A 9595-nucleotide genomic window follows, 5' to 3' on the forward strand; every position below is an offset into this window, starting at 1 on the left:
TAAACACATAATATACAGAATGTCGTTACTGTGAATTCCCACTGCGAACATTATGTTGATAGTATCGGAGACAGCATTCAGTAGTCTGTGTAGATCTGTAGTAGATCTGTGAAACAGACTGGTTCTTGCCCGTGGTATCGCAAATAACCTAGGCATTCGCCGTATCTCATAGGTACAAAAACCCCAGTTCTTGGAGTACACTTCACCTCTCAAGACTTTCAGTACGTAGTAGGGCAATATGAAAATGCGTTATAAGAGTACCGTCAAAAAATACAGAACCGGCATCTTATACAAACTTAGGAATTTTTTGGAAATATAAAGGCCGATTAATAAGAATGGGATGTGGCTGTTATGTTTATACATGCTTAATTTGTTTACAGACAAGTAAACTACAATTGTGCGAATCAGGATCAATTATTGTTTATCCGGGAAACGTAGTCATAAACTATACGTGCATTAATCCCAGAGCACTGTTGGTTTAAAAACTTCAGCGAGCGGCTCTCAACCCTGAGGCCTTAGGTTTGATCGCCGGCTGTGAACCATTGGACTTTCTTCCTATGTGCACATTTAACATTAGCCTCAACGATAAAGAAAAAAATCATGAGGAAGCCGTGGAAAACCTAGACGGCGTGTCAGGCACAGGGGCACCTACTTGTCCATTAATAACTATCAAACATTTTTTTTAATATTGTATGCTTTTTATTTACACTTTTCATGATAGTGGAATTACATTTTATACCTTAAGTTTTATGATAATATATTTGTTTTAACTGACTCAATAATTAGAGAATTGATAACATTCTATATAATATTATTTTTCTGTCGTTGTATGAGAAGAAATCCTGTACTCCTATTCACAGACATATATCTGTAATACTGTTAAAATATTACCTCTAAGTGCGCTTAATAAGTCGGAGAAGGGATTGTGTGTCTTTCATGTGTGAAAATTATGTATTTCTAAACAAAAGTTCCATCAACCATGTCGAAATACCATGCAAAATGTCACAATTGTAGGTGTATATGATTTCAAAGACTTTAGTTTATACTGGTTTTAGTTAGTTTAGACTGGACACTACTAGCAACCCCAGAAAGGGTGCTGTCTTTGCTCAGCGTATAAGCGTCGCAATACCGTAAGAAATTACTGCCTTTCGGAGCATTAGGAGTATTCCGCCATATGGATTTTTTTTAAATGTTCTTATATAAATCAATTCTTATGTATATAAATCTATAATAGTTGTATATTCTAATTTAATTATAATTCATAAACTAAAAAAACCAACAACCGCTACAACCTTTTTTAGGTCTAGGCCTCCGATTTCTGTTTTTGTTTCATGATCAATCTAATGGGCAAGTGATCAGCTTTCTGAGCCTAATACACGCCGAGGACTTTATGGGTTTAAGGCAAGCCGGTATCCTCCAAGTTCGAGCGAATGTTAATGTACATAGACGGAAAGTCCATTGGTGCACAGCCGGGGATTGAACCTACGACCACAGGGATGATAGTCGCACACTGAGGCCAGAAGGCCAACTCTGGCTTGCTAATTCTTATATTGCTTCTATAAAAGGTACGTCAAATGACAAACTAATATTGAAAGAACCTCCGAACTAAAAATGCATTATGTTTTTTATAATAAATCTCAAATAAAACATCCTATATTCCGACTCGTTTTCTTCATGTAAAATCTTTAACACATTGGGATTCTTATGAAAAACATTCCATAGAAAATATTCGTTTTATATTAAGCGAGGCTAGTTTATCCCAACATTCCCTAATACTCAACCCTTTGAACCCAGAAAGGTCTTCAATATTACGAGAAGGATATATGCTATGTCATATAATCGCAAAGATGAGATTTAAATAGATAGAGCTTAATTCTAGTCTGAAAGCTAACAATTTTCAACGATAAGATGAATCATAAACATCAATGAACATTTTCGTTCATGTTCACAGACTATAAGTAAAATTAAATTAAAAGAAAATAAATACGAAAAATATTAATGAAATTGTTGGTTTTCAACCCAAAAATGTTTGCGCAATAAACCCGCCTATTTAAACACCTCATCACGTGTATATAAAAGAGAAATTATTCAATTTGTGCATTAAATAATCTTCTGTTGGAGTCATATAATATCTTTCCAAAAGTGGATTTGTTAAAATATTTCTTATTTTGAAATATATATGACAAATAGGGATCAAAAGCGAAATCAAAAACTAAATCTGGAATAACTGATAGAAAAAAAAAATGAATTGTTTTTAGATCCCTCAAATTAGATAAATGTATATGAACATTTTTGCAAATTTAACACAAAGGCTGTGTTACCCGTTTGAAACTCAAACATCAAAGGGAACTGACATAGCGAGGTTAAAAATTTAACCTCAATTCTTGGATATTTAAAACTCGACTATCAGGAGAAATCTTTGTATATGTTATAGGTATTTTATATATATTTTTTCATCTCTTTAATATGAATAATTAAAATAAATGTAACTCTTTTTTCCGTCATGTAAGATGATGTATACGTAGTATACAACCCAAACTCAAACTAACTTTATTAATATAGGTAAACAAGTACACTTATGAACGTCAGAAAAGAAGTTACATTAACTGTAAATTTACAATTACTACTACAGTTAGCAAGTCAAGGGTACAGACCGGGCAAGAAGAACTGGCACCAAACTTTCCGCCACTCTTTTTAATCGCTAAGTTTTGAGTCATAAAATTTGTTTGAACTAGAGGAAATGAATCCAAGGATTAGGATCATTTAAATATAATATTTATATAAAAAGCTTTATTGATTAATTTCCGTTTAAAGAGGGCTTTGAATTTATTTAGTGATATTTCTCTAGTTTCGCTTTGGAGTTTGTTGTAAAAACGAATACAATTTAACCCATATTAAGAGTGATTTATCTTCTGGAGCCTTGTTAATAATTACCTCATATTAATTTGGTACACTGCCGCAAGGACCAAACTTTTTAAATTTGTTTTAATATTCTATTTAATAAATATTATTACTATTCAGGTTAAGAATATCGTAAAAAAATCAATGTTTAGATAATGATCACAGATGATCAAAAGATGTTATCCACATTAATATGTTACAAATACCTAACAATAAGCCTGTAAGAGCAGACTTTATTATAAAAATGCAATCTAATACTAGAAACACCTCTAATGATCCTATAGTCATTATGAATCAGTTAAAGTGATCCTAGCTCAACATTATTCAAGCAATTTCGCATTCAAACGAAAATGCAAAAACCGAAATAAATCTAGCGTCAAGACGTCGAGAATTCTCGCCCGTGCTCATTTGAAATTCCACCACGAATCTCGACAATTTGTGATACTAATTGTACAAAAAAACTCGGCACAACTGCAAGGATATTACGTTTCTGAATTTCAGAGAGAGATTTGTATTATTTTAATACTGGTATCGAGAGGTACATCGCCAAATTTATAGTTACCGAGAAATTCGTTTTTGTTTCTTAACCAAATTTTTGACTTAGAAATAATTTCACCATTCTATAGATATTTATTTCCACTCAATATACAGTATTTACAATAATATTAACCTCATAGTAATAATAATAATTAGAAATACTTGTGGTAGTGTTCCTTTATGTATTGCTATATTTATTAATTGAGCGTGGAAAGCACCAGCTCGGGGGTCACCATTACGATCTACCAACTTCAATCTTTAATTAGCACCTGTGCACTTGAACCTCACGGCCCAAGAGTCGGAGGAAAGACTCTTATATTTAAGACGTTTATTATTTTCCGTCTACTCTTCGGCTGTGGCGGAATTATTATTGTATTATTGAATTATAATTTTATAGATAAAAGTTTCATGGAACATAATTTATGTTAAAACATATATTAGAACTGCAAAGATATGTTCTGTGATCTGGATCTGCCCTACTTGGGAGACAGGACTTTAGGTAAGTCATTATAATAAATACATAGTTTAAATTAATAAATAGAGAACTAAATAATATTCTTAAAATCTTATTACATCTACTAATCGAGAGATGAACAAATGGTGAGGCTAAATTTGAATTTCACACCAAATTTGAATTGTAAATTCGGCCTTTAATCTAAATCTGGTGATGTTGAGCCATATGCCGTTATCCTGCTAATTAAGTCGTCCTACACATATGTACGCAAATAAATTCGTTCATGATTGGGAGGCTTTCATCACTTTTAGATTACCATAGCAATAAAGCCTTTTACACGTTCATTTATTTAAACTTAGGTGACATTATTTTAGATTTGCAACATTGTCCGTATGTATTGTTTGGTCATTGATTAGTGAGTTGACAATGATTTTTATATATGAACTTATTAATATTTAACTGACACGTTCTAACTTATTTGACTGTTAAGTTATTTAATTATTCCAGTGTTTTTTCATATTTGTTATAGGAGTTATTTTTATTATTAGAAATATTTCTGTAAATAAAACTGTAATTAATAATGACCTTACACTAATTTTTTAGTTTCTTTTTATTAGTGAAAACAATACTAAAATTTATTGGATATTTTTTGAGTTTATCCCGTTCACAAATGTATACGCGCCATGAGATTCAGTTATATATTTATAGAATAAATCAATTTGCATGCGATGTTTAGAGTACACTAGTTGACAACATTGACGAAAATTTTGATTGATTCTTAATACTGTTGTGGTCCATAAAATAACTGTACACTGATGGTTTCTTTCAGACAACAGAGTATATACCCCTTTAGGAAATCAACTACAACCCTCAACTCGTGAAATTACTTCGTTTAGAGATACATGAGCAGAAGGATAAGAGATAACTATCCCCACAGGCCCCGCGACAGCGACTGCATACGCTCGCGAGCCTGCATTTGTGCATTTTTATCTTCTTTATAAAAAAGGGATACTCTACACGCCAACACAGAAAGAGTACCGCCGCTGAATTGCTATTATTAAAATAATAAGTCTTCTTAAATAAACTTACTTATCTTTAGTTAATAATTAAAACAACATCTAACCTACATTATACAGGTGCCGCTCGATGGTCAACCTGAAGGAGGAATTTCTGCAAATTAAAGCACCAGAAGCCGGAGGGATGTGGCAGAGGACAGTAGCATATAATGTAATGTTTTTCGTTGCGAAAGCCAACCCACATTGGCGATTTAAAAGAGTGTCTCAGAGTTTATTGCCAGTTCTTCTCGTCCGTTCGGCGCCTTGGATTTCAGAACTAACAGTAAATTTATTTATAAGTTCTAAAACAACGTATATGTATATAAAAATATACAAGAAAATATGACTTCATAATTTTTTTTACACACATACACATCAATTTTATTAGAACATAAGCAAGCTGGCAAGGGAGAAAATTAAAGAAGCAACAACAAAATACAAAGCAAAAAAAAATACTTAAACGCCGATAAGCATGACTTGATGAATTTTTGTTGACATCCAAAAGTATACATTTGAATAAATTATATTTTGATTTTAATTCTGGGTCACATAGCCAGCAAAAGACTTACATTTTATAAACATTCTAACAGGATATTTGTAATGAGATTTCATTCATACTTGTGTCAAGTTGCAGTACTTGACGATAATTGAATAAAAAAGAAAAGCAACGTCTCTTCGCATTTTCCATTGATTTTTCAAGTGGTCGAGGAAAATTCAATTTATCTTTAATAATATTGTTCAAGAAATATCATTGACTCGTTGCTAAAATTACGAAGTTCCGAAAGGTGTGAGTTTAATCTGATCTAAGACAGCTTTTTCGATGTATTTATTAAAATCACTATGTAACATATCAGTTTTATATAGAATGTCGGATTTGGTATTCTCTTAATATCTTAAATGAAGCGCTCTAAAGAGTCGTAGTACTGAACGACAACAACATAGAGAATACTAAAAATTATAAAGTTGTATCGCAACTCCACTAACACAACTGGATTAATAAAACGTATTTATAGTAAATGTCCAACATTTTAGTATTCATGTATTTCTACTAACGTAAGCGCAAAGAATGTTCATACATTTCAGAAATACGAAAAGAATTCGTACGATATTCCATTTAGTATCTAATACGCCCATTGAAAACTACAAATATATGGAATATTTGTAGTTATCAAAATATATTGTTACTTTCCTACTTCGAAACGGACTTCAAAATGTTTGACCTGTATGTATACATGACGTATTAAATTTTATAAGTGTGTGTGTCAAGAAATTTCTTCTATTTAAAATCTAGATTTAAATGCGGTTTATTCTCATTATTTAAGAAAGAGAAAAAATTTAATTTCCTTGAAATTGGTTTAGTTGTTCTTGAGATATGGATGATGCTTGAGGCGAATGCTAAGTATACAGTATCCCGATCCTCCTCATGATATGGGGCGTACGTACTCGCTTGTCTACAAGTACTATATGCTGACAGCATAAGACAGCGCAGACAGCGGAGAAACTGATCGTAGTAACAGAGAAAGCAAAGGATCACGTGGCCGTTCACCAACCAGATGGACCAATCACTTGAAAGATTCATGGTCCCCAAAACTTTACACTGCTATAAGAAAGGCGTTGGAAAGAAACTGGTGGAAACATATTGTACGCTCTAGGTATTTCATTGCTGACCACGACATAAATGAGATACCATCTAAGAGAGAGAAATTTATGGGTATCTATACTTGTCTGGAGATGTATAATATAGGTACCTAGGTAAATAATATACACTGTTGAACTTTTCCAAAAAACCGTTATTGTTCCTGTTAAATGACACCATTACAATATTTATACAATAAATACATGACTATTGTATTGTCTTTAAAAAATGGCATTTAGTAAAGATAAAGGATAAGGATAAATCCCAATGATATTTGTATAAAATATGTGAAAGTTATTTTTCTAATACTGCCATCTCGTTTCAAAGGTTGGCGATCATCATGGCCACTTTAATTTTTGATGCCGCGCTTCTGATCAATGACTTGTTGGTAGGACCAAACCATTGCTGAAGATTCTTTAATCAAGACGTTCCTCTGCGGCCCGGTAATCCTTCATAAGCACCGTGTAATACGTATACTTCTACTACGAGTACGACCATAGATTTGTGTTTGTAACAATTTAAAAAATTCTCACGCCGTTGGAATGCTAAATTATTTGCTAACTAGTGCTACATTATTTACGAAACATATATCCATGCGAAGCCGGGACAGGCTACTTATGACATAACATACATTTTAATTGTTGTTTGCGTCCGAAAACATTACAAAGGGTATATGTCTATAAAGCCTGCATAATTATTACGAAACTCAATGATAGTTAGAAGTTGCTAATTAATCTACTATCGAAGGACAGTCTCTCCAACCACAAGTAAAACAAAATGAAAACGGATAAATTATTATGGGAAACCCGTACTACGAACACTATTCTCCAAAAACAGGCTGCCTCGCAACCTCAACCATAACCAATAAATGCTTGGAGATGCAGTATTTCTACATCGATCACTGGACCACAGGACACGACCAATACATAGGCTACAATTATAAATATGTATATGGGGACGTGAGTGCCTTCTTCTCGGAGGTAGCAGATGTAGGTAACAGACGGGGCACCGAAGATACATCGGCTGCGCAGGTCATGACCAACCTTATAATAAATCGTTTAAAAAAAAATTATAACAACTCCGAGAACTTGATGCATAATCGTGAAGTTTCATGAAATATTTCATATTTCATTGCTAACGACTAAAGTTTGTAAATTTGATAGTAAATTGTAGGTTTCGAAGTTCATATATTACAATTATTAATTTAAAGTATAATAGAGGAAATTTTTGCTAAAAGTTTTTTTATTAGTTTGTTTATAGTTATTACCGGCAAAACATTTCTTTTAAATAGAGTACCAATTCTTAAAAGGCCGGCAACGCACTTGCCTTCTGGCACTGAGTGTCCATGGGCGGCGGTATCACTTAACATTACACTCGCTGTTTAGTGGGTTTCTCAACTCTTTACCAGAGAGCCCCCTATTTGTGAAGCGTGTGGGCGTAATATAATGTGATTTAAAAATATGCTTGGAAAAGATTAGAGGATAGCAGGAGGTATACTGTAATTTTTTTAAATAACTTAATTGTATTTTATTTGAGTTTTATGTTCTTTTTAATTAATGCTGTTAATAAATACATAAATATTTTATAATAAAAAGAAAACCTTTGTTAAGGGTAAATGTCTCTTTCAACTTCATTCACTATTTTATTCGTTCAGTTGTTAAAAATTAGTTTCGGTTAACAAACAGTTTATTTATTTGCTCACACATAAATAGATAATTAAATAGACATCCTCCATGCCCCATTTGCTGGTTTCTAGATTTCACTATTCGGTTTCAAGTTTATGTTTAAAAAAAGGTATTTTTTCAGGAATTCCAAATATATATACTAATGTATAAGTAAATATAACAATAGTCTGTTAAATTTGTTTTAATTTTCTATGTATCAATTTTTTATTGTTATTACTAGTTTAAGAATTTTATACATTTTATTGTGGTAATAAATACTTTGAGTTATAGTCTAAATAAAGTTACAGTATATAAGTTAAAGATCTAAAGAATTGTATGTTGCACAAGTATTTTTTTTATAGAACAGGTTGTTAAGTGATACCGCCCATGGACAGTCTCAATGCCAGAAGGCGCGAGTGCGTTGCTAGCCTTTTAAAAATTGTCACGCTCTTTTCTTGTAGGACCCTAAGTCGAATTGGTTCTGAAATACTTCAGCTGGTACCACATAGTGGTGGTGCGCGGCAAGAACTGCCTTGGAAAAGGCTCAATTGTCGAACGGTATGTTTGATTTAATCTTATAATATTTTTACATACCTTTTATGAATAAAACATCCTTAGAAAAAATGACACCAACTTACGCGCGTAAACTTCGAATTGCGTTAACAGTGAACACAACCAACCCGCGCGATATTTAGAACTGAACTACTCTGAACAATATGCCTTAAGGCTACATAAACAACTTGCATTCGAAAATAAGCTTTACGCGTTCTCAGTAAGGTACAAAATCCGTTGTAAGTGGAAAAATAAAGTTGTCACAATTTGTTTTGGTAGCGGTCGCCTGTGAACCAAGTAATTTGTGTGTGGAAACTATCATTAGGAAGGACAGATTGTTTTAACCCTAGTGGACGATTGGATTTTTAAATAAATGCAAGCATATTACCTATTTCTATATTAATAATAATAATAATAGTCTTTATTGCTGTAAAATAGCTGTAGATAAAAATGTGAAGTAAAATAAACATAATAATTAAGTATCTTCAGCGTGCGACTCTCAACCCTGGGGTCGTAGGTTCCCCGGCTGTGCACCACTGGATTTTCTTTCTATGTGCACATTTAACATTCGCTCGAATGGCTAAGGAAAACATCGTGAGTAAACCGGCATACCTTAGACCCAAAAAGTCGACGGCGTGTGTCAGGCACAGAAGGCTGATCACCTACTTGCCTATTGGATTTACAAATGATCATGACACAGATACAGAAATCTGAGGCCCAGACTTAAAAATGTTGTAGTGCTACTAATAATAATACAGTAAACTCTTTATATTTAATTTCAAGGGACTGAAAATTT

At 32.8% G+C, this 9595-nt stretch overlaps 1 protein-coding gene across 1 annotated transcript in view; it reads right to left on the reverse strand.

The window, feature by feature from the left end:
• Nucleotides 1-8940, reverse strand: part of LOC123711080 (Down syndrome cell adhesion molecule-like protein Dscam2) — a 93278-nt gene extending 84338 nt beyond the window's left edge. Inside the window, exon 1 of the mRNA XM_045663485.1 lies at nt 8842-8940. The gene's annotated coding sequence lies outside the window, so the exon portion shown is untranslated. The remainder of the gene's footprint in view (nt 1-8841) is intronic.
• Nucleotides 8941-9595: the final 655 nt, after the last annotated feature.

The sequence above is a fragment of the Pieris brassicae genome, chromosome 6 (genome assembly GCF_905147105.1).
Source record: "Pieris brassicae chromosome 6, ilPieBrab1.1, whole genome shotgun sequence".
NCBI classification, from domain to species: Eukaryota; Metazoa; Arthropoda; class Insecta; order Lepidoptera; family Pieridae; genus Pieris; species Pieris brassicae.